Here is a 16,526-nt window from a genome sequence, read left to right as displayed (position 1 = left end):
ATGGTTACTTAGCTTACCTTAATTAGCGAATGTCAAGTGTTTTTCGGTTTTACTGTGAACCATAACGTCCCTTTAACAACGTTTTTTTACTGAATATGCATATATATATATATACATATATATGGCAGTGAACAAAAACAAAGGGGCTACACATGTGATATCATCAGTGATGTCATCAATGACATTTGTGATGCCATCTTTTATGTCCTGGGTGTTAGTGTTAGCAGTGCAAAGTGGTGCGGGCAGGTATGGTTGCTTAGCCTACCATAACTGGCGAATTTCAGGGGTTTTTCTGTTTTACATTGAACCATAATGTCACGTTTGTAAAGTTCTTTTAGTGAATTGCACTGGTTTTTAGTAGGGCAACTTAACCATAACGTCCCCTTAACAAAGTTTTTTTGAGTGAATTTTATGGGTTTTTAGTAGGTCAATTTAACTATAACGTCATTTTAATAAAAAAATGTTTTACTGAATGTCACAGATTTTCAGTAGAGCAACGTAACCATAACGTCCCTTTAACAAGGGTCTTTTGCTAAACAGTATACACCTTGCGAAGAATGCCACATGACAATATGCTGGCGTACAGCACGTGACGTGTCCCAGAATCAGTACACACTTAACAGTAAGATCTATGCCTCGTGGACAGTGTGGAAATAGATTTTATATTGATGAAAGAACATCCACCTTTAACATTTCCCTTACACAGCGCCAACACGAATTGGTAGGCAGCGATTACCAATGCACTACACATTATATATTTTTAGCAAAAGTTCTACTTATCTGAAAATGACATCAGCTAAAGCCATCCCTCCCCCCCAAGAAACAGCAGCACTGCTGTAATGAAGAAGCATGAGAAACAGTGCCGCTACCTTACAAATAACAAACGCACAAAATTTTTCGCCGTACATCTACCAGCCCATATTACCGTTTGTTGCCTCTTTGCTCATTGTTGTTTGCAAATTGCCTTATTACCTGTCGTACCAAAAAATAAAGCCACCTGTAAACAAAGTAAATATTCCGTTAAGAGCAAGCTTTCACAGTGTAAATAAATTTAAAAAATAAAAATAGCATACACTCCATGTACTCCATATTTCTCGGTAAAATACATAGACGCAATAATCTTTGCCAGTAATAGTCTAGATTTGCAAAGCAGTAACGTGTGCTACTAAAAAATAGTATTACTGGTTATAATCCGGCGCGGTTTTGGCGGGTCGGATTACAAAACAAAATCCTTTTTCAAGATGGCCGCCATAGAAAGGGAAGGCGGTTCTTTCATACATAGCCCCTCTTCCCTTTCCATGATAGCCTGAAAAAAGCACAAGTACGTGACGTGATGCAGAACCTGTAAAAAAACATACAGCGACGTACAATGTAATAACTTACATTTTGAAATAATAGACTGGATTGTATAAGAAAACGTTAACATTTTAGAGTTCGTAAAGTAGGTTTATTTAACAAGAAAATGTCAGAGACCATCGGAGTAATTCCATTTTCAATTGAATGATAACAATGGTTCTAATTACATCATTGCAAATGTTAAAGATGAGGCACACGTTGGTCTTTTCCCATACAAAAATGATGCGTTCTTCGTTAAGGCAGCCTCTTTGTTTCCACAGTGATTTCCAAGAAGGCACCATGACCTTTGGCCTACAGCACCATAAATGTTGTGATGTTGCTCCGAATAGCAAGTTCAGCGTACGGGCAAAGCGGGCCTGGGCTGTCATCCCACATAATTGTGATGGACAGGCAACCGCTCACGAGAAGTTGTATTTGGCATGCAAAAAAGCTGTCACTCGGCAACTGGAAACCATGGCATGGACAGTACGGCAAGATGTACCTGGGTGGAAAGCGTAACAGAAAAATTGCAAAAAAGACACAAAGAATGTGCAAAGTAATACAGAAATGTAAGTGGTCAAACATGACATTTTAGTGAAATGTTACTATTGACCATGTGTAAATATAGTAACAGGCTACAATGCCGAGATTCTGCACGCGCCGTAAGGTTAAAAAAAATGGTAACTACACAGGAAGACGATAAATGAGTTTTGAAGGCAAAATGAATGGACACGTAAAAACAAATTACATCTCGTGATTTCAAACAAGACCAAAAGAACGTGCAAAGTGATACACAAAGCTATGTCGGAAAACGTAACATTTCAAACAAGAAATATTAACGCTAAAAAAGGGTGAGCGTAGTCATACCCTGCAAACGCGGAAACTCGGCACTCTCCATTATTGAAGGAAAAATGGAACAGCGCAGAATAATACATCAGTTATATTAGCACAAGTAGAGTTTCGGTAATTTAAAATCAAAACGCGGGTCGGTGTAGAGTGGTGAAAAGAAAACTTACATAATATGTACTGCCTCCATTCTTTTTCGCCAAGTCAAACACCAACGTATTCCCACTGAAGAATCTTCGTGGACTGAGATTGCATGTGCCTTACAAACGTTTTTAAAACATAACCTTATCAATTGCTTTTTTTTTCAAACCTTTCATTCGTTGAATTGCTTCTAAAGTTTCCCTTTCGCTCAAGGTCAAAAAACAATTGCCCCTTATACATTCACTCGGATGCGTGGGCCTATTGAGCGTGCAACCAAAAAAGTAACTCATGTGACCTTCACTCAGAAGGCAAATACATTCTTACTTTACAACAACATATTGAAATCCAATTATGAGAACCCCTACTCCCATACACCTCCAGAATCGCTGTTTCCAGCAAACAGTGCAGATGGCGAGCTTAGTTTTCAATACTTAATACGCTAGTCTGACGGCAATATTATTCCAAAAACATTATAACCCAGACGCACTAATTGGTAGTGGTACAGTGAGCACCAACTTCCATTTAACCGTATGACTTTGGTGACAAGAAAACTCCACTTTTTCAGTTTGTGCTAGCACATCCCATCCCACCCTCCTTAAAGGTCACCCTCTGAAATAGTATTTCATAAGTGTGACAAGTGCAATGCTGTCTTGTTTTGTATGTGTTACTGGCGATCTCTGCGTACACCAAAACATGAAAAGATGGGGGGCACCGAAGAAAGCTGACGTACTTCACTATGTTCCACAACCAATCAGAGAAAGCGCCACATGTCAACGGACACAAAGTTTTTCCCCCATCCAGTCTATGGGGAAAAGAGACGTTTTAGACAACGCCCTATAACTTTTCCCCCCCTTGACCAAACATCACCAAACTTACCAAAGAAATTCAGAGTGGCCCATAAATGTGTCTTACAAAGTTTGGTGAGCATTCGTCCATGGGGAAGCAAAGTTATAAGGCACCCAAAAAGTATTCTTCCTATTGAAACAGCAACTTCACCATAAGTACACAGCCACTACCGTGGCTATGTAATATGCTGCAGTGGTTGTGCGCAGGGCCTAGAGTTATGGGGGTATGACCATAGATATTTAAATGTATGGGTGTACAGTGGCTTATAACTCCAGTGCTTATAAGTTCGTTCTTGGGTGCATGGCCAAGACTGTACACCCTCCCCAGAACCATCTGAGCAATAAGCGATAGTACGAGTGTATGCATTGCTGTGCTATGGTGTGGTGGTTGTGGACAGGGCCTAGAGTTTTGGAAGTATGGCGCACGGCCTACGGCCTACAGCCATGCAGCCAAAAATGTACATTCTGCCCACAACCAATGTACTATATGAAAACCATGGTACCTTATAACTTCACTGCTTATAAAAAGGCCATGCACCCAAAACTCCACATCCTGGCCATGACCTCCACAGCATATTGCATCCATTGTGACTTGTAAGTCCACTACGTATAAAATGATGTTTGATACTACGGGTGTATCTATAGCTGTAATATGGTGCAGTGGTTGAGGCCGGAGACTAGAGTCTTGGGTTTAAGGCCATATATATGTGAATGCATGGGTGTCCAGTATATGAAACCCATAGTGGCTTATAACTACGGCCATGCACCCAAGACTCTAGGCCCTGGCCACAACCACTGCAGCATATCACACCCATGGCAGCATATAAATTAGTAGCACACCCATACAAACAAAAATAGGAACTACAGCATCTACTCAATTGTAGTGTTCGCTAACACCACGCGTCTCCTTAGAACAGTTTGAAGTTAAAATAGGAACTACAGCATCTACTCAATTGTAGTGTTCGCTAACACCACGCGTCTCCTTAGAACAGTTTGAAGTTGCCTGCGCACAGCACGGACTGAAGTACTATCCTTATGAGACCCCTCATTTTCAGTACTTACAAACATCCCAGACAAGACAGGCATGGCGAATACATCATTAACACCTGCCGCCTAAACAAGTACAGTATTTCACCCATCCCTTAATCTCTGGACCTCCTCAAACACTGTAGCAGACCAAAACAGTTTCCGAAACAGTATTTCCTCTCTGGTTGCGACCGCGCTGTCGTCGGATCCAAGATGTCGGGCGCATCCACACATTCTGACGCACCTCACGGCTCGCTGCAGCCAATCGGCGAAGACTTTACGTGTCCGCGGTCATGAAGCCACCCCCTAGCCAATCAGGGAAGTGTGACCGCGGAGCGGACATAGATATCACACATTTTTTTTAGACATATTTTTGGGTCATTTTAAAGGAAACAACTATAACAAGTGTCACCAAATTTACAAAAGCATGCTTTTGGGACCAAGCCCCTGCCACAATTTTGGTGAAAATCCGTCCAGCAGTTTGACCTGTAGGCGTGTACAAAGTTTTTCCCCCATTCAGTCTATGGGAAAAAAAGACGTTTTGGGACCCCCCTATAACTTTTGCCCCCCTGGACCAAACATCACCAAACTTTCTTTTGCAAACTTTGGCGAGGATTCGTCCAGGGGGAGCAGAGTTATAGGCCGCCCAAAAAATGCTCTTCCTATGGAAACAGCAACTTAACCATAACTACAAAACCGTGGCTGTGCAATATTACATGGACGCAGTAGCGTCCATGTAGTTATGGTTAAGTTGGTGTTTCCATAGGAAGAGCACTTTTTGGGTGGCTTATAACTTCGCTCCCGCTGGACGAATCCTCACCAAACATTGCAAAAAAAGTATATGGCCCACTCTGAATTTTTCTGCAAAGTTTGGAGAGGTTTCGTCCAGGGGGGGCAAAGTTATAGGAGGGGTCCCAAAACTTTAGTTTTTTCCTATAGACATAATGGGAAAAAACTTTGCGCACGGCTACAGCCCGAACCGCTGGACGGATTTACACCAAATTTGCGGCAGGAGCGATGGCTTGGTCCAGAAAGCGTGCTTTTGCAAATTTGGTGTAAATCCGTCCAGTAGTTTTTTAAAAAATTACCAAAATGTAAGGCAAAAAAATTAGTGATATCTGTGTTCGCTTCGCGGACGGACTTCCCTGTTCGCTCGGCGGACAGCACCCGATTGGCCCATGGGCTTGCGCCATTGTCTGCGGACATGCGACGTGTTCGCTGATTGGGCGGCATGGGGCGTGATGCGCGTCAGATTTTCTGTCGCGTCCGCCATCTTATATATGCCGTCGACCGCGTACAGCGCGGTGAAACTTGGATTAAAAATTGTATTTAGTGGAGTGTGTTGGTGTGTAAGAGTGTTTGGGGAGGGTGGGGGAGTATGAGATAGGTTCAATGTTTTGTTTTATTATGTGCTATACGCTTTTGTTGTGTTCGATTTGTCCGCGGAGAACACGGCTGTTCTGACATTTTGTAAGTAAACTAAATGGTGGGTGTTCAGAGGACGGAGTATGTGTCCTTTTTGTTCACAAGGAAGGTAAAATTGAGCTAAAAACACTTGCGGTGCATTTAAATGTTCGTAAATACACAAACTGGGGGTGTCCTGAGGACGCTGTCCGTATTGTAATCTGTCAAGTTGAATGTGTTCTAAGAACACTTGCGGTGTCCCGAAATGGTTGCAATTACACAAAATGGGGGTGTTCTGAGAACCCTGTTTGTATTGTTCGTTGTCAGGTTGAAAGTGTTCTACGAACCCTTCTTTTGTCCGCTGATAGTACAATTTCCTATGGGCCTCACCCGACTTTTTGTCCACTAAAAAAACGATAAATCAGGCTGGTGTGCGCCGACATTATGTGATAATCCTATGACTGGCGCTATTGACCTGGCTGACTTGCTTTTGCGACACTAAATCATATCTCCCACCCCTAAGCCTGACATTATGAAAGCATTCATATTCCCCGCCTCTCTCCGTGACGTTACAGGGTGCGTAATCAAACGCGCACAGTCGTCTCCAGTCCTACGCGACTTTACACAGAACCCGGAAGACAACACACATTATGTCACAACACAGCGCGCCACAGTTCGGAATATGAAACTGTGGTTTAAATGTAAACAGCAGGATTGTACATTTGGTAAAGTACATTTATTTCACATGAAATGTTTAGTGAATATTCAGCGATTTGCAATTGTCTCTGCTGTCGAACAGCAAAAGTTTATTTTGAGCCACGCGCTGTTCCTTTGCGGTAGATAGGCTGTTGGTTTATGATAAAACCAGTAAATGGTTGCACTGATAATCGGAAGGTTGCTCCAACAACGAGGCATTAGACCACCATAATGGTTGGTATGTTGCTTCTAGCCGCTAGTACTGCGTAAGGAATATTGGTCCTTGGCGATTGTCCCATAAAATGGTACTGGTCATGAAGTTGCTTACATGGAGCTGCACCTGGCAGTTGAAAAATCCATCCGCTGGAGTCTGAAAATCGTGACATTGGCAAAATGGGGCAACATACCTGTTTTAAAAAACAAATTAGTCTCACCAGCTGATCTTTATTAAAAATATTCATTTTATTTATTAGGGCGTGAAACTATTTGCTAGCGAAGATAGTGCAATGGAGTATGTTAATAAAATAATAACATTTTCGCATTCATATAGCAGGTATCTCAGCGCTGCTTATTATTACCCACGGTGTGTGGTGCTCATTTATCGACCACAGAAGGATGAAAGGCTGAGTTTGGCCATGCCGGGATTCGAACCTGCGTTAGCAAGCTGTGCACGGATGTCAAAGCGAGTGCTCTACTCGTTGTGCCACTTGACCGGCTACAGTGAAGTGGCACAGCGAGTAGAGCGCTTGACCGGCTACAGACCGGTTAAATTATTTCTATTAAACCACCCTGTGTCGTCTGCCTTTTTCAGAGTCCTCTAAACGACAGGGGATCAATTTGGCGGTGATAGTCCACGGTAGTAAACAATATGCCACATTGAACGAACAAGTACAACTTGACCGGGCTTTAATGCCACGCTATTGTTATTATATTCCGGTATAAAATAATCTAAAGGGTTACTTACATTATAATTGCATTTTCCATTGTCCAAGTGTAGTGCAGTCCCAAAATACGACTCTGCGTGTGCCAACGATCTTTCTCAAAGTGATATAATATACAAAAGTGGTTTCGTTTCAGAAATTTCATCTTTATCGTGTCTTACGTTTTTGCTACACTTCTTCAAAAGAAGTCTTTCAGCACAATCTCTGTCTGTCAAGGTAAAAAGAAAATAGAACCTTATACTGGGAGTCATGGGCCTCTCCGGGCCGCGAGAAAAAAATTGAAGCAGCTGACCTTCACTGTGAACGAGCATAAATGCTTACTTTGCAACATTCTGTGTAAAGCCATCTGTGAGAACTTGCTGTTTACACTACATCTTTGTATATTGTTAGCGTGCTAATAAAAAAAGTTTGTTTAAGGGACGTTATGGTTCCAAGTAAAGCCGAAAAACCCCTGAAATTCGCCAGTTATGGTAAGCTAAGCAAACATAACTCGCGCCACCACCGCGCACGGCTAAGACTAACACGCAGGACATCAAAGATGACATCGCAAATGTCATTGATGACATCACTGATGACATCACATGTGCATTTACTTTTCATGAAATTTGTTTACTAGGGATTTTTATTATAATGTTGCGAAAAAAGTGTCAAGGATCATTGCAATAAATATCATACCGTAATTAGTGCTTTGAACGATGCATTGATATAAATAGCATTGTATTATGGGGTTCTATCTAGTATACTGAGCTACTAATGGATTAACATAGCATTGTGTGCAGCGTACAAGATGAAAGTATAATATTTTTAATGTTAATATGTTGAATAATGAAATGATAATTGTCCTGAAATGTTCGAAAATACACAAAATGGGGGTGTTCTGAGGATGTTCTTTGTATTGTGTGACTGGACTGCTTAGCTGTATGCAATGAGGGAATGGCACAGAGAGTAAAGTGGAAATGGTAGAAGGGGTGTCGAAGAGTTACGCGGTCCGCGGACACCGCGTCTGTCCGTGGACAGGGCGTGCTACATCTGGGGTTTTCCAGCAAATCCAACATGGAAAGAAGACTGTACGGATTAGCCAATCAAATGTTTGCTGTTGTGGATTTGTGTTGAAAGAGACTGTGTGGTGAAGATGGCAGAAGTGGAGAAAGTCAGGGTGTTGGTGCTTGGAGATATGTTTGTGCATGGTTTACAACAGTACACTCAATGCAGGCACGTTGAAAATAACTTTGATGTGAAAGGAGTGGAGGTGGTGTGGAGCACTGTGCCTGATTGCAATGTACAGGGAATTGTACAAGTTTGCGAGGATATGGCCACGATGAACAGTCCGCATGTGGTAGTTTTGCACTATGGTGCTTTCCATTTGGGCAACGTCAGTGCCCCTACTTTGTTGGCTGATTTGGAACGCTTGGTTCAAGCCGTAATGAAAATCCTTCCAAATGCGAAAGTAATTTTTTCTGGATTACTACCTAGGGCAATATGGGACAATAGTTCAGTTTTTTGTCCTCAGCAAAACATTGCTAGGTGTGTCATCAACTGAGGCATGTGTGCCTTCATGCTTAGAGCTGGTATGTTCTTCTGTAATAATGAGAATATTGATGCGAGTAATACTGTTAATTTTAAAGAAGATGGCATCTCTTTATCTTTTACGGGAAATGCCTTTCTATTTTGGAATGTAAGGGTTGCTTTGGAGAAGGTTATGTGAAGATTTTAGGAGTAAAGTAAGAAAAAAAAACAAGAAAAAAATTACAAAATAACAGGTGTCTGTTAAGCATCTGTAAAAAAAACAAAAAAAGTATCTTTTCAGAGCCAACTTCAAAGGGGAAATGGGGCACACTATTTAAATTTACATTCACCACGCTCAGATTCTCGATATATCCGGGGACATGGCGGTAGTCCGCGGACATCAAAATCACTGCGTGGGGGTTCAGTATGTTCTATGTTACATGTATATGAAGTCAGGGATATTATGGTTAAGTTGTGCTTCTAAAAACCTATGAAATTCAGTGAAAAAACTTTGTTAAAGGGACGTTATGGTTAAGTTGCACTACGAAAAACCTATATGCAACTTAACCATAACGTCCCTTTAACAACGTTTTTTCACTGAATATATATATATATATCTATATATATATATATATAAACAAAAAAGAGAGATTGGAAGCCAATCAGGGGCACAACGGCACTCCGGCAATGCTCTTGATGAAAAACTGGATATCACAAACAAATCCACAGACAGTAAATGTGTACCGTGCAGCCAAAGTGTCCTTTATTAATTAAAAATGCATGGACAAAGGAGGCAGCAACAGTTTCAGTGCAAAGGAGAACAACGCGTTTCACCCTACTCGGGCTTCGTCTAGTATGTGACAGAGAGAGAGGACTGTAGTATTATAGACAATGGTGTGTAAGTCCATTTTCAGTGTTTAGCACTTAGATGAAATTGCAGTTGTCAGACAAAAACACGGCCATGTTGGAACTATGTGACCACTCTTTTAGTGCCCTCATTTGAAACATATTGTTAAAAATACAATATTATAATTCCCCTTGCATTTGTCGCAAATACCAATTTTCCCTAGAGGGTTAAAGGTGAAAAATTAGCACGGGATTATTAGTTTCATATATTTTCCATTCCGATTTCCACCATTACAAAACTTGTTTAAAGGAATAATGGTTCAACATTTCCTTTTTACATCAGCCAAATTTTCTCAGCCCAAGTGGGCAAACACAATGTCATAACTTACACTACAATAAAGTGTCTGGTGCTTACAAAGTACATATTGCAAAAATTACTATTAAAAATACAGATGATTCATATGTATTAAAGTGCTGTGTGCTATGTAAACATCTATGGACTATTGAATAACAAAGTGCTAAATGCTATCATAAGAGTGCATGTTGTAAAGCCACGTATGATTCATACATAAACCTGTGAGGCTGTATGTAACCCTTGCGGGCGCCTCTATGGTATGTTCTATCATACGCATTTCAACATGAGTATACAGGAAAAAGAAAAACCATGAAGATCAAAAAAATGTATATGTTATTAGTATTCATAATAAAACACATGAGTCGATCTAATGTAACAATGGAGGCAGTGTGTTACCCTTGCGGGTGCCTATATGTTATACCTTAACCAACCCATATCTTAGATAGTCTAATAAAAGGTAACAAATGTAAATACAAAAATACATGTTACCTTTTCACATTATTATAATGACATATCAGATATGCTTAGTACTATATGTTAGTATCACATCTCATGAATTAAATACAAACATATTAAAAATAAATGATCCACAATGTGTAAATATGTGGCTTAATGAGATAAAATCTACAGCTAAAAATTCAAAGTGCAGGGTGCTAGATCTTACAATCATATACTAATATATTGTACCTAAGTAATTTTTAAGAATATAGGTCACAATATTTCTAACATTAAGGTTATTACCTTATCCTTGATCTAAATCCTATTGGTTATATTGGAAGCAGTCTGTGCTATTCGTAAATGATTTTAAACTTTCCATACAGCCCACAACTTAATGAAAGTACATTTAGCATATTAATGAAGACAACACACAATTTCTATGCATATAAAACATCCTCTCCTATTTTCCTATTTTCCAAACATGTCTGCTAGAATAGTGATTTAAAATTGTTACTAATTACGGAAAAACAGTCAAAAATAAATGCAAAAAAACTGCAAACTGATGCATGAACGTCCAAATCAAACATAATATACTACAAACCTTAATTTGTTATGTTTGCACACCGGATATACAGAGATAGAGGGTACTCATATATGTATATATATATGTATATATATATGGGCCTGCAGTAGCAGCCCTGTAGTTATGGTTAAGCTGCTCAACTCATAGGAAGAGCTCTTTTTGGGTGGCTTATAACTACAGTGATGCCCCTGGACAAAGCTTTAACAAACTTTGGAAAAAAAGTATATGGCCCCGTCTGAATCTTTCTGGCAAGTTTGATGAGATTTCATCAAAGGGGGGGGGGGGCAAAGTTGTAGGGGGTCCCAAAATTTCAGTTATACCCATAGACGCAATGGAAAATAATGTCGCTCACGTCTACAGCCCAAACCGCTGGACCGATTTTCACCAAATTTGTGGCAGGAGCGGTGCCTTGGTCCCGGAAGTGTGCATTTGTAAATTTGGTGTAAATAAATCCGTCCAGTAGTTTTCTTTGAAACAGGTCAAAAGTAGGTACAAAATAAGTTGTGATATCTGGGTTCGGTCCGCGGACTCACTTCTCTGTTCGCTCCGCGGACGTGCCTTCCATTGTCCCAGGTTCCAACGTGATCTCCGCAGACATCAGATGCTTCACCTGATTGGATGGTGAAAAGCGTGAGGTGCGATATATTTTCCGAAATGCCTGCCATGTTGTATCCAAGGACAGCCACAACTGACAGTGGACAGCGCAGTGGGGGAAAAATCTGGAAAACACATTTTGGGTCATTTGGTGTTGGAAAGAGGGGCTGGGATGGGTAGGGGAGTGAACAAAATATGATATGGGCCGCTTTGTTTAGGTGGAAGAAGAGCGTACAGTGTGGCGTGGTAGTCCATGGACAGAGTCTTGGACAGGAAGCTTGAAAAACACATTTGGGGTTATTTGGTGACTGAAAGAGGTCTTGGGTGGACAGCTTGAGGCACACATTTGGGGTTATTTTGTGACTGCAAGAGGGCTTGTTAGCGTAGGGGAGTGGAATTTAGTTGATAAGGGGACATTTGCATAGGTGAAAAATAGGGTTGGCGTCCATTTCTATGTCTGCAGATGTCATTTGAATTGGGAGGTTCAGGGCAGGTTGTGGTGTGGTGGTTGTGGCCAGTGGCTAGATTCTTGGGCCAAGAACTTCTGAAAGTTTGTTAAAGTGGTTGGTGACAAACTGAACTGAACTGAATGTTGTCATGTGGATATGTGTGAAATCCAACAACTGTACCAATTGCTCCATTGACTAAACCGTGCTCCACGTCAAGGTTACAGAATTACTCTGCAGTTTAAGCACAACATGAACATTTTCTTAAAACCAGCTGTATTGGAGATACATTTTTCTAAGCTATTTTGTCAGGCTGTTGCTTGTTAACACATAGGGAGTGTCATGCCGTGCACTTCCAGTTTGTCTGTGGAGCTAATATGCACTATTGGTTGCATTTCATTTTTTTTTAACATTGTCTCATTGAATTGCGTACAGCTTGCTAGGGTTGGCATTATGGACATGAATTTTACATTTTTTTGTGCTACTTGTTCCATGACATCAGGAGCAGATGTGTCATGCCCACATAGCTCATGGATGAGTCTATTTAAGATAGATTGTGCATCTTTAGAAAGAAGAACAGTCCTCATGCTTTTTTAAAATGTTAGCATAGGTGAGGTCTGCAGACTGATGCATGTTTTGAGTTAGTTCTTTATATTGGAAATGGCAGAGATTTACATTTCATATGCTGCCAAGTGTGTTGCAGCACTGTTTGTGTCCTAAGGTTTTAAAAATAGGTTCACCTTTCACTGGTGTTATTTGTAGATCTCCAAAAACAATAATGTGTTTTCCTCCAAAGAGTTGTTTGTAGTCCATTTTAAGGACTTCCTGCAGCCTGAGGTGAATTAAAGCCAACATTAGGTCGGAAACCATGCTTTCCTTATCTATTAGGAGCATTTTCATTTGCTTCAGGATTCTGCATACTTCAGTAGCAGCTTCTGTTGATCATTTGTAGTACTCATTTGTTTTATGTGTTCTACTGGAAAGAGGAGTAGTCAGTGCAAAGTAACACCTCTTATGTTGGAAGCAGCTCAGCTTGTGGGGGCTGTTACAACAGCCGAAAGGTTGTTTGTTAACTTTTGTAGGAATTTGCTGATGATTTTAATTAAGAATGTTTTTTCAGAACCAGCTTCACCACTTACATAGAGGAGTAGATGTTTATAATTTTGACAGCTACAAGTTTTATTTTCATGCTTCAAACCATGTTGAATTTCTTTAGTCACTTCAAGGGAAATGCTAAATTGCTGATCATTTAGCTGTGATTTCAGCACTGACAAGTTTTCTTCTGATTGCTCATATTGACACATGGTGTTCTCTACTTCAGTCATGGCTAATTCTGCTTCATTTACAATGAGTGGCTCTCTGCTTCCTGCAACGGAAGCTTGACTGTGCTCAAGAGTGTCTTAATTTATTTGTGCTTGAACTTCTTCCTCTTGTTGGTGTTCATTGTTCAACATGTTTTTGTATTGCTTGAAATTGACATTTGTTATACTGCTTTCATTGGCATTGACTGCAGCTTCAAATTAGTCATGGTTACCTAATAAATCCTCCTCTCTTCTCCATGGTTTAAAAGTTGCAGTAGGGCCATGTAATACAGTTCTCCAATTTGCAGAGTTTTAAATGATAATTTCATATGATTCATTTTTTTTTTCAATATTATTTTATTTTATTTATTTTTTTATTTATTGTTTGGCTGTGTGAAACAACCTTTCAATAATTACAAAAATGAATAAAAACATATCATAAACATATTACAATTCAATTCATCAGTATATAACACTTTTCAACATTTTACGCCTGGCATCCAATGTATATAAAACATAATAGCAGCATTTTTTTTCCATCACCTTCCCCTCATAAAAGCATTCACAATTACTTTGGGTATAATTCATTTAAAAAACCTGTTGTTGCTAATCTAATTGACATTCTCTTTGCACCAAAAATCAGTAGTCATAATTCTTCCATATCGGTTATCATTTGCGCTTTAAAGCAATGGAAATAGTATTTACGACGTATAGCATATAATGCAGGACAGTAGGCGATGACATGTTTCAACGTTTCTGCGGTATCAAGGTCCTTAGAAAATCGACAGATGTTCTCACTGGCATCTATTAGTTTTCGCCTAAATAAAATATCCTTTGTATGCCATAAATTTAGACGAAAACGAATATAGTCATCTCTAAATTTTGGAGATGGATATTTTAAGATATAAGATTCTACAACTCTAAATTTTTTGTGGCCAAACTGGGCAATGTTCCAGTCTTTAGAGTGGGAACATTTTTCCAAAGTATATATCCAATCTTGCCGATACAGTTTAATTTTAGCTTGCGTCGGATTGTGGATTAAAGTATCTAAAGAGATGTCCGCATCAGAAAGAATGTTTATAGCTGTATTTAACCAGCAGTTTGGGTATTGATGATCTGAATATAGTAAATATTTACCCAAAATACAAGATATATCTACACATTGTAATGACAGAATGCATTTTCTCAACAGAGCTATCAATTTCCATACAATAGTACTATATAACGATAGCAGCCCTAATTCAAAACAAATCATTGCAATGGGGACACAGGTAGGCAAGTTAAGAATTGAGCGCCAGTATTTACCCTCCAATCGATCCCACACTAAACGGGGCAACATCGATACAGCTTCAGAGCCATACGAGATAATGGGTTTTGCTTTCATGGAATAAAATGATATTATATGATTGCACGTAAACTTTCCAAACTTGTATAAAATAACCCTAGATTGGGAGATTAGGGTTTGCAGTTTCAATTCAAGTTCTTTTTGAAACACTTTATCATTGTTACCCTGGCTAATCATAATACCCAAGTATCTATATATTGAAGTTGAGAAAATGTGCTCCCTTTTTATATACCACTTGAATTGAGAGTATTTTGTCATTTTACGATTTTGGCACATCATAATTTGAGTTTTCGTTAAGTTTATAGTCATGGCATTTTCTACGGTATACTCCGATAATCCATTAATCAAGCGTTGCAAACCTGCCGGAGTTTTTGACAATAGAACAAGATCGTCTGCATAAAGGATCCATGGTATCTGTTCTTGGTCTAGTTTGGGAGCGTCAGAGTTAACATTCTGAAATTTTTCACCCATATCAAGGATAAATAGGTTAAATATAGTAGCCGCCAGGATGCATCCCTGCTTCAGTCCTCGATATGTTAAGATGGGAGGAGTTAGCATCCCATCGCGAGTAAGACGGATATGAACTGATGTACTTTCATGAAAAATAGAAATTAACTTGACCAGTAAATAAGGGGAGCCCGATAGCAGCAGTTTATGCAGCATTAGATTGCGGTCTATAGAATCGAATGCTTCCTTGAAATCTACAAAAGCAACGAATAACGGTTGCCTTTGCTGACAGCAGAGAGCCTTGATTGCAGTCAAGGAGACGATATTTATAGCCGTTCCCTTACCAGCCACAAATCCTGTCTGAAACCTATCTCTCATGTTTGATGAGTTGATCCATTGTTGGAGATCTCTTAGAATTAATGAAGCAAAGATTTTCCCTGGAACATCTAATAAGGCGATTGGCCTATAATTTGCGGGGTTTTGTCTATCGCCTTTTTTATAAATGGGTACAATCAATGAAGTACACCATGATTTAGGGATCTTTTGGGTAATTACAACTTGAGAGAAGATTTCAAACAGGATGGGAGCCCATACATCGGGAAATTCTTTTAGCATGGCATTAGAAAGCCCATGAGGGCCTGGAGCACGGGATCTACTAGCTTTGTGAATAAGATAAAGAATATTGTCTATTGTAAAAGCTATTGAGAAGGGTCCCTCAAGTTTTACAGAAGGTACGCAGTTAGTAGGAGGGAGAAGAGCATAAAGACCAGCAAAATGGGTGATCCATGTGGAAGAAGCAACATCATTAATCTGCATTTGACATTGGGTGGTGTTATATGTGTCTGTTATTAATGACCAACATCTTGCAGAGTTTTTTGTCAAAACTTTAACCAACATTGCCTCACCATCTTTTTGATATAATAGCGAACGATAAGTTCTTCTCCAATTCCTATGTTTGGTCTTAATTGCTTTAAGAGCAGCCCAGAGCTGATCAACTGGTAGAGATTGGACCGCTTTCTTATTTTTTCGAAATAGAGCTTTCGCTTTCTGCATATCTTGATTGTAAGAATGTGCTGCAACTGAAGATCTTGTTATCTTAGTAGAACTAGCAAATTGATACATTAGTTTTGTGTAATCAATATCAGAATTCCAATCATTTAGCGAGGTTTTACATGATATTTTAAGACAATCTGTAAAATGCAATAGTTTGGTACTGGACCATCGTAAACGGTTTCGACCAGGATTTACATCAATAGTACCTTCCATTGTTATAGAAGACACAAGTGGAGCAATTCCTTGATCACCAGAGTTCAGTGGCCAGTGGAGATGCAACATATTATGATCACTAGCCGAAGATGGCAAAACCTGAAACCCCTTCAGGAGATGGAACAATGAACGGCTAACATAAATGAAATCAATGGTAGCCACAGA

The sequence above is a fragment of the Ambystoma mexicanum genome, chromosome 4p, assembly GCF_040938575.1.
Source record: "Ambystoma mexicanum isolate Mex_15411 chromosome 4p, UKY_AmexF1_1, whole genome shotgun sequence".
NCBI classification, from domain to species: Eukaryota; Metazoa; Chordata; class Amphibia; order Caudata; family Ambystomatidae; genus Ambystoma; species Ambystoma mexicanum.
This window is presented reverse-complemented; position numbering follows the sequence as displayed.